Here is a 17,122-nt window from a genome sequence, read left to right as displayed (position 1 = left end):
TGCCCACTTTTTGATGGGGTTGTTTGTTTTTTTCTTGTAAATTTGTTTGAGTTCATTGTAGATTCTGGATATTAGCCCTTTGTCAGATGAGTAGGTTGCAAAAATTTTCTCCCATTCTGTAGTAGTAGGTATCTGGTGGTGTCACATTGTGACTTTCATTCACATTTTCTCCAAGAAATTAAAGGTGTAAAATATCTTTTTTTTTTTAACTTTGCCTTATTTTTTTTCCCAAAGCCACTTGGGAGTATGACATCACTATTAGTCTCTTGTGCCTCTAGAAGAAAACTCTAAACAACACAGAGTCGTTCACACATACAAGTTCAGGTCCAGATGCCCCTCAATCTTTTTATGAGCTTAACTGCCATCTCTAAATTCTCCTTGGTGAAGTGTCTGTTCATATCTTTTGCCCATTTTTTAATTAGGTTGTTTTCTTACTGTTAAGTTTGGAGAGCTTTTTACATAGTCGGGATACAAGTCCTTTCACTGGATATGTGATTTACAAGTATTTTCTCCCAGTCTGTAGTTTGGCTTTTCAGTCCCTTAACAGTGTCTTTGGAAGAACAAAAGTTTTTAATTTTGATGAACTCTAATTTATTTTTCTTATATATAAGAATTTATATATAAATTCTTTTCCAGTCATGTCTAAGAATTCTTTGCCTACCTACCCACAGGTCCTAAAGATTTTTTCTTGTTCTTTCTTTTAGGAGTTTACAGTTCTAAGTTCTACATTTAGATCTAAGTCAATTTTGCATTAATGTTTTTATAACATGTGAGGTTTAGGTTGATGCACCTTTTTTTCCCACATGAATATCCAATTGATTCAACATCATTTGTTGAAAAGAATACCCTTTCTTCACTAATTGCTTTGCACCTTTGTCAAAAACCAATTGGCCACTGCCAAGAGGTGGAAACAACCCAAATATCTCTCAAGTGATAAAGAGACAAAGAAAATGTGGTATACATCCATAAAATGAAATATTATTTGGCCACAAAAAGGAATGAAGCATACATACTAAAACACAGATGAACGTTGAAAACATTATGTTAAGTGGAAGCCGCTCACAAAGGACCACATATTATATGATTCCATTGATGTGAAATGTCCAGAATAGGCAAATCTATAGATACAGAAAGTAGTGGCTGCTCAGGGCTAGGGAAATGGGGGATTGAGAGGTGCTAGCTAAAGAGTCTGGGGTTTCTTTTCGAAGTGATGAAAATGTTTTAAGGTGATGTTGCACAACTCTGAATATACTAAAAAAAATTCACTGTATACTTTAAACAGGTGAATTGTTTGGTATTTGAATGATATCTCAATAAAGCTGTTACCAAAAAAACTGCCCATCTTTTATGGGTCTATCACTGAACTCTTTATTCTGTTTCACTGATCGACATGTTTGCTTGTCTCTCTGCTGCTATTATACTGTCTTCATCTCTGTGGTGTCATTGTAAGTCTTAAGGCCTGTACTGTACTTCTTCTAACTATTCTTGTTTTAAAATTGTTTTGGCTATTCTAGTTTCTTTGCTTTTCCATAAACATTTTGTTAGGTTTAAACCTAAAATTTTCATTTCAGGAAGCTATTATAAATGGGTTTTTTTTTTAGTTTTCATTTCCAAACATTCACTGTTAAGTACACAGCAATACAACTGATGTGTGTGTGTGTGTGTGTGTGTGTGTGTGTGTGTGTGTGTGTGTGTGTGTGTTGACCTTATATTCTAGGACCTTGCTAAACTTACTTATTAGTTCTAAGAATGTTTTTGTAGATTCCTTGTGACTTTCTTCATAAACAATCATGTCATCTAAAACCAGTTTTATTTTTTCAATCTATTGCCTTTTCTTTCTTTCTCTGGCCTTCCACTGGTTAAGACATCCAGTGTGATGTTAAATAGGAGTGGTGAAAGTAGACATCCTTGCCTTGTCTTCAATTTTACAGGAAAGACATTCCATTTTTCACCATTAAGCATGATGTTAGTTACAGAGTTTTTTGTAGATTCCCTTTATCAGCATCTTATTTTGCACAGAGTTGATCTGGCACTGCCTTCTTATTTCCAGTTAAAACATGAGAACTGCCACCAATTCTCTCTCTTTTGACACAGAGAGTTCAGAGCCATAATGAGCATCCCTATAGCTCCCAACTGCACTAGAGCCACAGCCTCAGATGCCAAAGGCTATCCACAGAAACAAAGTGGATAACATTGTTATTAGGCCTCATCTTCTAAGTCTTCTTCAGCATCACAGAATTCCCAGGCTCCTATCCACCATGGTATCTTCTGCACTGAGAATCACCCATGCATATATTCCCACTATCAGACTCGGGTGCAACACAGAGAAAGCAGTCTCTGTTTTGTGTGTGTGTGTGCGTATGTGTGTGTGGGGGGGGGTGGGTCCAGGGAGTTAAGGTGTTCCTGGTGTGTGTGTGTGTGTGTGTGTGTGTGTGTGTGTGTGTGTGTAGGGTGGGTCCTGATCTGGGATTAAAAGGTACAGGCTGGGCATGGTGGTTCATGCCTATAATCCCAGCACTTTGGGAGGCCACAGTATGAGGATCTCTTGAGGACAGGAGTTTGAGAACAGCCTGGGCAACATAGCAAGATTCCATTTCTACAAAAAATTTAAAAAATTAGCTGGGTGTGGTGACTCACACCTGTAGTCCCAGCTACTTGGGAGGCTGAGGCAGGAGGATCACCTGAGCCCAGGAGGTCAAGGCTGCAGTGAGCTATGATCATGCCGCTACACTTCAGCCTGGGTGACAAAGCAAGATCCCACCTCTTTTTGTTTGAAGTTTTGGGGTACATGTGCAGGATGTACAGGTTACATAAGTAAATGTGTGCCATGGTGGTTTGCTGCACCTATCAACCCATCACCTAGATATTAAGCCCCACATGCATTAGCTCTTTTCCCTAATGCTCTCCCCTCTGCGCCCTCCCCCAAGCAGGCCCCAGTAAGTGTTGTTCCCTTCCCTGTGTCCATGTGTTCTCTTTGTTCAGCTCCCACTTATAAGTGAGAACATGAGGTATTTGGTTTTCTGTTCCTGCATTAGTTTGCTGAGGATAATGGCTTCCAGCTCCATCCATGTCCCTGCAAAGGACATGATCTTGTTCCTTCTATGGCTGCATAGTATTCCATGGTGTATATGTACATTTTCTTTATCCAGCCTATCATTGATTGGCATTTGGATTGATTCAATGTCTTTGCTATTGCAAATAGTGCTACAATGAACATATACGTGCATGTATCTTTATAACAGAATGATTTATATTCCTTTGGGTATATACCCAGTAATGAGATTGCTGGGTCAAATGGTATTTCCAGTTCTAAATCTTGGATGAATCACCACACTGTCTTCCACAATGGTTGAACTAATTTACATTCCCACCAACAGTGTAAAAGTGTAAAAGTGTTCATATTTCTCTGTAACCTCACCACATCTGTTGTTTCTTGACTTTTTAATAATCACCATTCTGACTGGCATGAGAACCTGTCTCTTTAAAAAAGTAGAAGAAAGAAGCAGCAGCAGCTACAATTTCAAGAGTTAGAAGGTGCAATGCATTTTATCCCAAAGCACAAGTTATAAATGGTGATTAAGTCAGTTGTGAAGAAATAGGTTCTGTGTGTTGGCTCAAAAATTTAGCCAACATTATTTTTTATGGGAAAAAAAATTCCAAATAACAAGCAGCTGACCTGAAAATAGATTATGGAAACAAAACCTATTCACAAAATGGGGAGCTTTTTTTTTTTTTTTTGGCTTTTCATATACACAGAGAACCCTACAAAACAAACAGTGGAAGATAACCTATAAAACTATAAAAGAATAAAGGATATAAAAAGTAACAAACAACAACTGCAAGGCTAAAACTTGCAGCTGATCACAATATGGGTATACTAATATATGATGTATATGAAGGAACGAGGTGCAAAAGTTATATAACTTATTATATACACAGCCCCAGAGTAATACTGGTGGCTGTCAGCTTTTAGTGTCTTTATAAGTGGTTGGCTATATAAAAGTAAATGAATAGGGAAAATGTGTATGTCTATGTGTATACATGTATGTACATGTGTATATATACATGGATATACACATATATGTAAACACAAAGTGATCATGTTTTATGAGAAATGCATTCTCAAAGATTTTGAAAAATTGTACGAGTCTCATATTTCAAGAATTATTTTCTCAAAGAAACAAAATAGAAAAGTGGATTCCTAAAGTTTAAAAATCTAAAATCCTCAAACATTTTTTTAAAAATATACTTAAGTAGAACAAACGTTTGAAATAAAATTCTTTTCATTACTATGTCCACCTTTCAAATAACCAAAAATACATCATGTCTTACAGCAGTCCCGGGCCACAGGCCACACAGCAGGTGAGCAGAGGGCAAGTGAAGGAAGCTTCATCTGTATTGACAACTGCTCCCCATTGCTCACATTACTGTCTGAGCTCCACCTCTGTCAGATCAGCAGTCGCATTAGATTCTCATAGGATGAGAACCCTACTGTGAACTGCACATGTGGGGGATATAGGCTGCACCCTCCTTATGAGAATCTAATGCCTGATGATCTGTTACTGTCTCCCATCACCTCCAGATGGGACCTAGATCTAGTTGCTGGAAAACAAGCACAGGGCTCCCACTGATTCTACCTTACGATGAGTTGTATAATTATTTCATTATATGATACAGTGTAGTAATAATAGAAATAAAGTGCACAATAAATGTAATGCACTTGAATCATCCCAAATCCATCCCCACCCCAACGTTGTCCATGGAAAATTTGTCTTCCACAAAACCAGTCCCTAGTGCCAAAAAGGTTGGGGGCCGCTGCCTTAGGAAATAGAATGGTAGTTACCAGTGGATGGGAGTGGGGGTGAGGAAATGAAATGGGCATGTGCTGTTCAAAGGCTACAAAGTTTCAGTTAGGAGGAATTTGTGTTTAAGATCTCTAGCACAGCCCGGGCACAGTGGCTCATGCCTGTAATCCCAGTACTTTGGAAGGCCGAGGCAGGCAAACTGTTTGAGGTCAAGTATTCGAGACCAGCCTGGCCAACATGGTGAAACCCCATCTTTACTAAAAATACAAAAATTAGCTGGGTGTGGTGGTGCTCACCTATAATCCCAGCCACTAGGGAGGCTGAGGCACAAGAATCACTTCAACCCAGGAGGTGGAGGCTGCAGTGAGCCAACATCATGCCACTGCACTCCAGCCTGAGTGAGAGAGTGAGACTCTGTTTCAAAATATTATAAAAAATTAATTTTTAAAATCTATAGCAACAGCATGGTGACTGCAGTTAATAATAATGTATTGTGTATTTCAAAAGTTACTAACAGTAAATTTCAGATGTTTCATCACAAAAAATAAGTGAGGTGAAGGATATGTTTATTAGCTTAAGTTAATCATTCCACATTGTATACATGTATCAAAACATCACACTGTACCTACCCCATAAATACAATTATGATCTGTCAATTAAAATTAATAATAATAACATACTTCATGCCTTAGCACAGATGACAACCTGATTTAGGAACACCTTACAGCAACACTGATATTAGCCCCTGGTGCCAGCATTTTAGCCACCATCCTGGCTTGGTTATACAACAATTTTCATGAACTTAAAAGTATATACATTTTAGTACTGCTTTGATTTTGTTGACATTCTGGCTAACAATTCAGAGTGCATTCTCCTAAATTAACAGTAGTATGTATCATGACAGGTTTTTGGCTTTCTTCTTAGCATGAGGTTTTTGGCTTTCTTCTTAGCATTTTGTTACATCTAACCTCTATTCCAAAATAACTCATTTTCAGATACATTTTTCAGTATTAGCACTTAATGCTTGGCTGAAACTGATACAGGCTTTAAAAATGATTTTAAATTATAACCACAGTTTAAAATATCATCACCATAGTCAAGAAAGTCATACAGATATTCAGATGTCTATAAACAGCGTGGTTCACATGGTGCTGACAAAGGCTGGCAGGGATTTGTTTATTAGCTAAAATGGTCCATCTTTAGCTGCAGTAACAAACGTAAAATTTACAACTCACACAGCCTGCCAGCTTAAAATTATAGGATTCCTGACAACAGTTTTGATTTTCACAATGCTTCTGATTTTGCTAGAGTAAGAATCTCAATACTGTTAATCTGCACAATTTCAAATATATGCATATAAAATGACCTAAAGAATACTAAGGCATGCTTACTAATTTCAAGGTTGGTGAACTCATGAACCAGTTTTGTTTTTTTAAAACAGAATAATGATAGTAAGTACTTGGGCAAATCCTCAGAAGTTGTAGCTGTGAAATTAATTCCTAGAGAAAGTCAGATCTCTGCAGACTGCTGCTCCTTTCCTTTCATGTAACTTGAGTGTTTGCCAATGGGAAAAGACATTTCGTGTGTGTGTATCTCATATTAAGATCATTTTGTATTATCTACTACGATGCTGACAATACAATTGCCCGCCCCAACACTTAATCCCTTTCCCAAACAAAAATCTAGAGGATGGCTGCATGGGAATATTACATATTAGAAATGGAAATTATGTGTAAACATAAAATCTAATTTTCTAGAGTAAAGATTGATCTAGCATAGTCAGAAATACATTATATCAATAGGGACTCAAGCATGAGGGGAATAAATATAAACTTATACAAACACAATCAGGATCTTCCAATTTGTATAATTTCCCTCAAAACAGACACACGAAGAAAATAGATAATATTGAAGAAAAAAAAATGTCTTGAGAGTACACTAGGTAAGTTGAATCTCAGGTGTGTAACTGCCCCCTAGTGACAGAATATTATGATACACTCTGAAAACAGGTTACCTGCATCATCCAAAAGATCTATATTAATATAAAAGTTGGCAATGAGAATGTTTACAAGTTTGAACTGTTTCCAAAATTTATGACTGTCTGTTTTTATTCATTTGTTCACTTATTACTTCATTTCATATACAATGAGGAATTAAACAGGAATGACTTTATCCCTCATCGCAGTCTATTGGGAAAGATACACAAGAAATATACAATTACTAAACTGTGACAAATACTATGAAACAAGTGAACAAGATGCTGAGAAGGAGGATAATGGGTTCAGGGTAACAAGAGAACCACTACTTTAGACTGGGTGGCTGGGCAAAGGCTCACTAAGGAAGTATATAAATTGAGATTTGATAGATGAAAAGCCAAATTTTGGGGATGGGAAGAGAGAGGGATGTGTCTCAGGGAGAGAGTAAAGTATATACAAAGTCTCAAAGGTACGAATTTTGGGTGAGTTCAAGCTCTTGAGAAAAGGCCAGTATCACCAAAGTGAGACAAAGAACAATGAGAAAAAAAAACAAAAAAGAGGGAGAGTGGCAGATGGGGCCAGATAATGCAGAGCCTTTTACGGCTGGGAATACAGATTTTATCCTATGTGGAAAGGAAGACGCTCATGGTTGTTTGTTTGTTTGTTTGTTTGTTTGTTTTTCTGACAGAGTCTCACTTTGCTGCCGGACTGGAGTGCAGTGGTGCAATCTCGGCTCACTGCAATCTCCGACTCCCTGGTTCAAGGAATTCTCCTGCCTCAGCCTCCCAAGTAGCTGGGATTATAGGCATGCACCACCATGTCCAGCTGTTTTTTGTTTGTTTGTTTGCTTGCTTGTTTTTTGTATTTTTAGTAGAGACGGGGTTTCATTATGTTGGCCAGGATGGTCTCGATCTCTTGACCTCGTGATCTGCCCATCTTGGTTTTGTTTTTTTTTTTCAAGATGGAGTCTTACTCTGTAACCCAGGCTGGAGTGAAATGGTGCAATTTCACCTCACTGCAATCTCTGACTCCTGGGTTAAAGCAATTCTCCTGCCTCGGCCTCCCAAGTAGCTGAAATTACAGGTGCGTGCCACCACACCTGGCTAATTTTTGTATTTTTAGTAGAGACGGGTTTTCACCATGTTGCCCAGGCTGGTCTCAAACGTGTGACCTTGTGATCCACCCACGTAGGCCTCCCAAAGTGCTGGGATTACAGGCATCAGCCACTGTGCCTGGCCCACTCATGGCTTTTAATCAGGGGACTGACATGTCTGATTTCTCTTAGGACAAATTACCTGGCTGTTAAACTCCAGAGCAGAAGCAGGTTAGCACAGCTCCAGGCGCACAGTGGCTGGCCAGCCCCACGTGCCGACTGTAGGGATGGAGCCAACAGGACGTGCTGGAGGTGAATCTTGGGGGCACAACTGGCAGGAGGTGCCGACGGACTGGATGTCAGGTTGGGGAGACAGAGGAAGGAATGGTGCTCTACGGTTTCAGGTTCGAACAGCCGGGTGGTGCTCATTACTGAGATAGGAAAGACTCGAGGAAGCACAGGTTTCATCAGGAGGAAAAAATGCCAAAAGCTGTTTTAAATATGTTAGATTTCCAAGAAGAGATGTAAAGCAAGAAGTTACATCTGTAAATCAGGGCTCAGAGGAGAGGTCTGAGCTAAGGACGTAAATTTAAGAGTTTATCAACATCTAGAAAGGATTTAAGGTCACAGAACGGATGAGATCACCCAGGGAGAAACTGTAAAGAAACTAAGTACTTTGGTCAGCCATGTTTAGAGTATGGTGTTCATCTGTATGACTTATGACAAGTGCAGTATTTAGATGGGGTTCTGAATTCAGCCTTAGGAATTAATGAAACAGCTGCCCCCATAATGTTGTGGTAATAAGCTCTTCTTTATAACGATAACATTGCACCCTTCCTCATTTCATTTCTCTCATCTTTATTCTAGAAAGAAGCTTAGGCTTAACTCTATCTTTGGTGAATCTAGTTTAGCTTACTTATCTCAAGCTTATCTTTAAATACAAAGATTTGTGGACATGTCAGGATACTTCATCTTTAAAGCTTTTCTTCTGAGTCTGAATATGTGAATTTCTATGATACCAGCAGAATTTTTAAGTTATATTTACATTAAATTTTCTATATTTCTTGGGTATTGGGAAAAAAGATTATTTCAGTGCTTATCTCTGTGTGATGATATGAAGTGTTGAATTCTTTTTAAATGTATTTTTAAAATTTGCTATAACGAACAATCTGTATTAATACCTATGTTAACAATATTAACTAATATTTATTTAGCACTTGCTTGGATTTACTCATTTGATCTTTACAGCAACTTTATGAGGTAGATATTAATATTATCCCCGCTTTACAGGTGAAAAGATGAGTTATGAGTAGGTTAGATACCCAACCCAAGGTCACAAAGCTGAAAAAGTGATAGAGCTGGGAAAGAAGCCCGGGCAGGACATTCTTCCATTCCAACCAATGACTTTCAGAAAAAACTTTATTTAACTGTGACTCACAGTATGAATTTCATTTTACATCATGACCCAGTACAAATATACTTGTAAAATAGCTAAATAAACATTTCACAAGATAATACCCTTGCAAAAGATGGTATGTTTTTATATGTTCTGTTCTTTTTGATTTCTTTAAAATGCTAGTTGGGAGTGACTAAATTGATTTCATGACCCTGTAATAGTTCTCACCTGCAGTTTAAAAAAAAACTACTGTAATATATAGTCACAGGTGATGAAGAAAAAAATACTTTTAAAAACTTAAAAGAATACTTTCAAGTATTAAGATCATAATACTTATGTTTTAATTTAGAAGAAATTAATATAAAGGAATCCACACAAATTATTTATGCAAAAAGCATTTTACACTATTTTGAGACTATGTAACTTCATGCAAAATAGCAGTTGGAAGCCATTTAAATAAATGTTTAAAATTTTCGTCTTCACAATTTTTATCAAATAGGACATTTAAAGAGCTTTTGCTAACCTATAAAAATAAACAATACCTCATCAGAAAAATAAGCAAATAATACTGCCCAAAGCAATTTACAGATTCAACACTATTCCTATCAAACTACCAACATCATTTTTCACAGAATTATAAAAAAACTATTCTAAAATTCATACAGAATTGATGCAGGGTAGACGGGCCCCAAAATTGGGGCTTAGCCCAGGAAGGTTCTTAGCTTTGCCCAGGGAAGGATTCAGGGTGAGTCGGTCGTGTTAAATAGCAACTTTCACTGAGGCAGCAGCATATAGCAGCAGCAGAAGTAGGACTCCTTGTGGAGCAGGGCTACCCCATAGGCAGTGTGCCCAGAGGAGCAGCTCAGAGGTTGTTCTGCAGACACATACATATATATATATATATATTATATATATATATTTTTTTTTTTTTTTTTTTTTTTTGAGACAGTCTTGCTCGGTCACCCAGGGTGGAGTACAGAGGTGCGATCTCAGCTCACTGCAACCTCCACCTCCCAGATTCAAGTGATTCTGGTGCCTCAGCCCCCCAAGGAGCTGGGACTACAGGTGTATGCCACTACACCTGGCTAATTTTTGTATTTTTAGTCGAGACAGGGTTTTACCATGTTGGTCAGGCTAGTCTCGAACTCCTCACCTCGAGATCTGCCCACCTTGGCCTCCCAAAGTGCCAGGATTACAGGCATGAGCAACCGCGCCCGGCCAGCACTTACTCTTTTTAAGAGACTCCGTATTCAATAATGGTGCTGGGATATCTGGCTAGCCATATGCAGAAGTCTGAACTTAGACTCCCTACCTTTCACCATATACAAAAATTAACCCAAAATGGATCAAAGATTTAAATGTAGGACCTCAAACTATAAAAAAGACAATCAAGGAAATACTCTTCTACACATTGGATTGGCAAAGGATTTTTGGCTAAGTCCCCAAAAGCAATTGCAACAAAAGCAAAAATGGTAAGTGGGACCTAATTAAACAAAGAACTCCTAGACAGCAAAAGAAACTAGCAACAAAGTAAACAGACAACCTACAGAGTGGGAGAAAATATTCACCAACTATGCATCTAACAAAGGTCTAATATCCAGAATCTATAGGGAACTTAAATCAACAAGCAAAAAACAACCTCATTAAAAAATAGGCAAAGGACATGAACAGACACTTCTCAAAAAAAGCCATACAAGCAGCCAACAAACATGAAAAAAATGCTCCACACCACTCAGTTGAGTGTCTGTGGCTTTTCCGGGCATACCATGCAAGCTTTCAGTGGATCTACCATTCTGAGGTTTGGAGGACAGTGGTCCTCTTCTCACAGCTCCACTAGGCGGTGCCCCAATAGGGACTCTGTGTGGGGGCTCCAACCCCACATTTCCCTTCTGCACTTCCCTAGCAGAAGTTCTCCATGAGAGCCCTGCCTCTGCAAAAAACTACTGCTCGGAACATCTAGGCATTTCCATACATCCTCTGAAATCTAGGTGGAGGTTCCCAAGCCCCAACTCTTGACTTCTGTACACTAGCAGGCTCAACACCACATGGAAGCTGCCAAGGCTTCAGGTTTGCACACTCTGAAGCCACGTCCCTAGCTCTTCATTGGCCCCTTTCAGCCACGGCTGGGACAGCTGGGACGCAGGGCACCAAGTCCCTAGGCTGTACACAGCAAGGGGGCCCTGGGCCCAGCCCACAAAACCACTTTTTCCTCCTAGGCTTCCAGGCCTGTGATGGGAGTGGCTGCCATGAAGATCTCTGACATGCCCTGGAGACATTTTCCCCAGTATCTCAGGGATTAACTTTCAGCTCCTCATTTGTTATCCAAATTTCTATAGCTAGCTTGAATTTCTCCCCAGAAAATGGGGTTTTCTTTTCTATTGCATTGTCAGGCTGCAAATTTTCCAAACTTTTTTTATGCTTTGTTTCCTTTTAAAACTGAATGCCTTTAACAGCACCTAAGTCACCTCTTGAATGATTTGCGGCTTAGAAATTTCTTCTGCCAGATACCCTAAGTATCATCTCTTAAGTTCAAAGTTCCACAAATCTCTAGGGCAGGGGCAAAATGCACTAGTCTCTTTACTAAAACAAAGCAAGTCACCTTTACTCCAATTCCCAACAATTTCCTCATCTCCATCTGAGACCACCTCAGCCTGAATTTCATTGTCCATATCATTATCAGCATTTTGGCCAAAGCCATTCCACAAGTCTCTAGGGAGTTCCAAACTTTCCCATATTTTCCTGTCTTCTCCTGAGCCCTCCAAACTGTTCCAGTGTCTGCCTGTTACCCAGTTTCAAAGTCGCTTCCACGTTTGGGGTATCTTTTCAGCAGCACCCTACTCCTGGTACCAATTTGCTTTATTAGTCCATTTTCAAACTGCTGACAAAGACATATCCGAAACTGGGTAATTTATACAGGAAAAAGTGTTTAATGGACTTACAGTTCCATGTGGCTGAGGAAGCCTCACAATACTGGTGGAAGGCAAGGAGAAGCAAGTCATATCTTACACAGATGGCAGCAGGCAAGCAGAGACCTTGTGCAGGGAAACTCCCTCTTACAAAATTGTCAGATCTTGTGAGACTTACTCACTATCACAAGAACAGCATAAGAAAGACCTGCCCCCAGGATTCAATTACCTCCCACTGGGTCCCTCCTACAACAGGTGGGAATTCAAGATGAGATTTGGGTGTGGACACAGCCAGACCACCACTATTGTTTTCCATTACCCTTCACCAAGTGATTTTTTTGTGAGCTTAAAAATATTCCTACTGTAATGCCTTTTTAAAATCCTATTTTCTAAGTACTTTTGTCTTTACAGTATCTACACCTAAATTAACAGCACCAAATGTCAGGCTGATTGTTTAGCCTTTTTCTGTGTTAGATCATATTTAGCATACATTCCAACGTTATTGATTTGGGACGTATTTCAGTACCACACCATCACTAAATGAAAGTTTAGTTAACACTGTTATGAGACATTAAGATTAAAAATTTTTTCAACAGCACAACAGCCACAACTTCCAACGCACACAAACAATAGCATGGTTTCCCCACTTCTGTCAAAGATCAGAAAATATTTCTACCAGCTAAAGTGGCTCCACCATATGGCAGAAATCAAAAAATTCTTTGAAATAAATAAAAGCAGAGACACAGATACCAAAATCTCTGGGATGCAGCAAAAGTAGTGTTAAGATGAAGTTTAGAGCACTGAATGCCTATACTGAGAAGTTAAAGATCTCAAATTTATGATCTAACATTAACCTAGAAGAACTTGAAAAACAAAAACCCTAAAACTAGCAGAAGAAAAGAAATACCTAAACTCAAAGCAGAACTGAACAAAACTGAGACCCAAAAATCTATACAAAGGATCAACAAAACCAAAAGTCGCTTTTCTGAAAGAATAAACAAAATGGATAGAACGCTAGATTAACAAAGAAAAAAAAGAGATGATCCAAATAAGCACAATCAGAAATGACAAAGATAGCATTACAACCAATCCCATAAAGATACAAAGATCCTAGAGACTATTATCAGCACCCCTATGCACACAAACTAGAAAACCTAGACACAGACCAAAGGAACAGAATAGAGAACCGAGAAATAAAGTCATACATCTAGAAAATCTGATCTTTGACAAAGTCAACAAAAATAAGCAATGAGGAAAGAACTCCCTATTCAGTAAACAGTGCTGGGATTGCTGGCTATTATAATGCAGAAGGATGAAACTAGACCCCTACCTATCACTGTATACAAAATTTAACTCAAAGTAGATTAAAGACTTAAATGTAACCTAAAGCTACAAAAGTCCTAGAAGAAAACCTCAGAAATGCTCTCCTGGAAATTGGCCTTGGCAAAGAATTTTTATGACTAAGTCCTCAAAAGCATTGCAACAAAAACAAAAATTGACAAATGGGACCTGATTAAAGAGCTTCGACACATTAAAGAAACTATCAACAAAGTAAACACCCTACAAAATGAGAAAAAATATTCACAAACTATGCATCCAACAAAAGTCTAATATCCAGACTCTATAGGGAACTTAAACAGATCAACAAGCAAAAAACAAATAACCTCATTAAAAAGTGGGCAGAGGGCCGCGCGTGATGGTTCACACCTACAATCCCAGCACTTTGGGAGGCCAAGGTGGGCGGATCATGAGGTCAGGAGTTCGAGACCAGCCTGGCCAACATGGTGAAACCCCGTCTCTACTAAAAATACAAAAAAACTAGCTAGGCATGGTTAGCATGCACCTGTAATCCCAGCTACTTGGGAAGCTGAGGTGGCAGAATTGCTTTAACCCGGCAGGTGAAGGGTGCAGTGAGCCAAGATAGTGGCACTGCACTCCAACCTGGGCAACAGAGTGAGACTCCATCTCGGGGGGAAAAAAAAGTGGGCAGAGCAGGCATGGTGGCTGACACCTGTAATCCCAGCACTTGGGAGGCCAAGGTGGGCAGACCACTTGAGGTCAGGAGTTCCAGACCAGCCTGGCCAACATGGTGAAACCCTATCTCTACTAAAAATGCAAAAATTAGCTGGGCGTGGTAGGGAGCACCTGTAATCCCAGCTACTCAAGAACGCTGAGGCAGGAGAATCACTTGAACCCAGGAGGTGGAGGTTTCAGTGAGCCGAGATCACATCATTGCACTCTAGCCTGGGCGACAGAGCAAGACTACCGTCTCAAAAAAACAAACAAACAAAAAAACAAAGTAAACACCCTACAGAATGAGAGAAAATATTCACAAACTATGCATCCAACAAAGGTCTAATATCCAGAATCAATAGGGAACTTAAACAGATTAACAAGCAAAAAACCAAATATCCTCATTAAAAAGTGGGCAGAGGTCAGGTGTGGCTCACGCCTATAATCCCAGCACTTTGGGAGGCCGAGGTGGGCGGATCACTTGAGGTCAGGAATTCAAGACCAGCCTGGCCAATGCAGCAAAATCCTGTCTCTACTAAAAATATAAAAATTTGCTGGGCGTGGTGGCACACCTTTATAATTCCAGCTACCTGGGAGACTGAGGCAGGAGAATCGCTTGAACTTGGGAGGTGAAGGTTGCAGTGAGCCGAGACTGCGCCACTGCACTCCAGCCTGGGTGACGGTAAGACTTCGTCTCAAAAATAAATAAATAAATGTTAAAAAAAAAAAAAAAAAGAAGACATACAAGTGGTCAACAAACATGAAACATGAAAAAATACTCCACTCTGCAAATCAAAACCACAATGAGATACCATCTCGCACCAGTCATAAAGAATATCATTAAAAAGTCCAAAAATTACAGATGTTGGCAAGGCTGCGGAGCAAAGGAAACACTTAGACAGTGCTGGTGGGAATGTAAATTAGTTAAGCCACTGCAGAAAGCAGTTTGGAGATTTCTCAAAGAACTAAAAATGGAACTACCATTCAACCAAGCAATCCCAGTACTGGGTACATACCCAAGAGAAAACACATCATTCTACCAAAAGACACATGCTCTTGTATGTTTACCTCAGCACTATTCATAATAGCAAAGATATGGAATCAATCTGGGTGCCTGTCAATGGTGGACTGGATAAAGAAAATGCAGTACACATATACCACAGAATACACAGCCATAAAAAGAATAAAACTATGTCCTTTCCAGCAATATGGATACAGCTCAAGGCCATTATCCTGAGTAAATTAACACAGAAGCAGAAAAGCAAAGTGTTCTCACTTATAAGTGCAAGCTAAATACTGGGTCCCATGGACATAAAGTTGGGAACAGTAGATACTGGGCACCACCAGAGGGGGAAGGGAGAGGGGCAAGGAGGAAAACTACCTATTGGTTTCTAAGCGTACTGCCTAGGTGACAGGATCACTCACACTCCAGACTTCAGCATCACATGATACATCCATTTAACAAACCTGCACATGTACTCCCTGAATCTAAATAAAAGTTGGAAAAAAAAGACATGAACAGACGCCTCTCAAAAGAAGACACAGACATAAAAGCAGCCAACAAACATATGGAAAAATGTTCAACATCACTAATCACCAGAGAAATACAAATCAAAACCACAATGAGATATACCATCTTGACTTCAAGACAGGTTTGAGTCTTAGCCCTCTCACTTGCTGCATGTATAACCAGGGAAACTTAATTTCCATGAGACTCAAGTTTCTTCAACTATCAAATGGAGAGTTAAAAAAAAAAAAACTACTTCATTTAACATATGCTGGAATACAGTATACACTCAAATTCTAGTTGTTATAATTATTTTAAAACTAGCAAAAAAAAATTAGATTTAGTATTCAAGCATGGGCATGGTGACTCACACCTGTAATGCCAGCACTTTGGGAGGCCAAGGCAGGAAGATCTCTTGAGCCCAGGAGTTCAAGACCAGGCTGGGCAATGTGGCAAAACCCTGTCTCTACAAAAAATACAAAATTCAGCCAGGTGTGATGGTGCACCTGCAGTCCCAGCTACTCAGGAGGCGGAGTCAGGAGGATCATTTGAGTCCAGGAGATCAAGGCTGCAGTGAACTGTGACTGCACGACTGCACTCCAGCCTGGGTGACAGAGCAAGATCCTGCCTCGGAAAATGTTTAAAGAGATATTCAGCACATATTATTGAGTGCCAACTCTGGACAAAGCCTACTCCATGAGGTTACTCAGGTAACCTCATAGAGTACAGTCTTTCAGAAACTAACATCTAATAAGAGAGATAGCCATTCTCGCTAAAAAGGAAAACTGTTACAAGCATTAACAAAGAGAGGTAGATTTAATACGTCATGGGAAAACCGAAGAAAGATAAATTAATTCTGATCTAGAAATGGTTCTTTAAAGGGTAATGTGAACATTGCCTTGAAAGAAGCAGTCAGATATGCTCCTGGAACCTTATTCCAGACCAATGGTTCTCAAACTTGAACATGCATCAAAATCACACAGACAGCTGTTACAACATACAATGCTGGACCTATCCCAGACTTTGTGACTCAGTAAGTCTGGGGCGGGGACAGGGGCGGTGGGTGGGGGAGGAGTGTCTGAGAATCTGCATTTCCCAGGTGACACTAATGCTAATGGTCAAGGAAACCCTCTGAGAACTGCTAATCTAAACACACAGTGCTTGAACAAAACTGACAGGTGATATACAGGGTACGCCTGAGGAAGTGTAAAAGGGCAGTTGCAGGAACACAGGCTTTGCACGTGTAGTTAAGGCATATGGTCAGAAGTCTAAAAATGAAAACTTTCTAAATAAATCACTTTCTAGGATAAGTTACCTTTCCTAGGAAGGTGAGCTGACATTCAAGATATTTAAGTACCCCTCTGTGCTATAACATTTATTCTGTCTAACCTGGTATCTTTTAACTCTATTCCCTACCGTCGGCTTT

At 39.4% G+C, this 17,122-nt stretch overlaps 1 protein-coding gene across 1 annotated transcript in view; it reads right to left on the bottom strand.

Annotated features, from left to right (window-relative positions):
- Positions 1–17,122, bottom strand: part of FDX1 (ferredoxin 1) — a 34,536-nt gene that overhangs the window by 11,128 nt on the left and 6,286 nt on the right. The window lies entirely within an intron of this gene.

The sequence above is a fragment of the Hylobates moloch genome, unplaced genomic scaffold (genome assembly GCF_009828535.3).
Source record: "Hylobates moloch isolate HMO894 unplaced genomic scaffold, HMol_V3 SCAFFOLD_11, whole genome shotgun sequence".
Classification (NCBI taxonomy): domain Eukaryota; kingdom Metazoa; phylum Chordata; class Mammalia; order Primates; family Hylobatidae; genus Hylobates; species Hylobates moloch.
The sequence above is the reverse complement of the archived record's forward strand: the minus strand, read 5'-3'. Positions and strand labels throughout refer to the sequence as shown.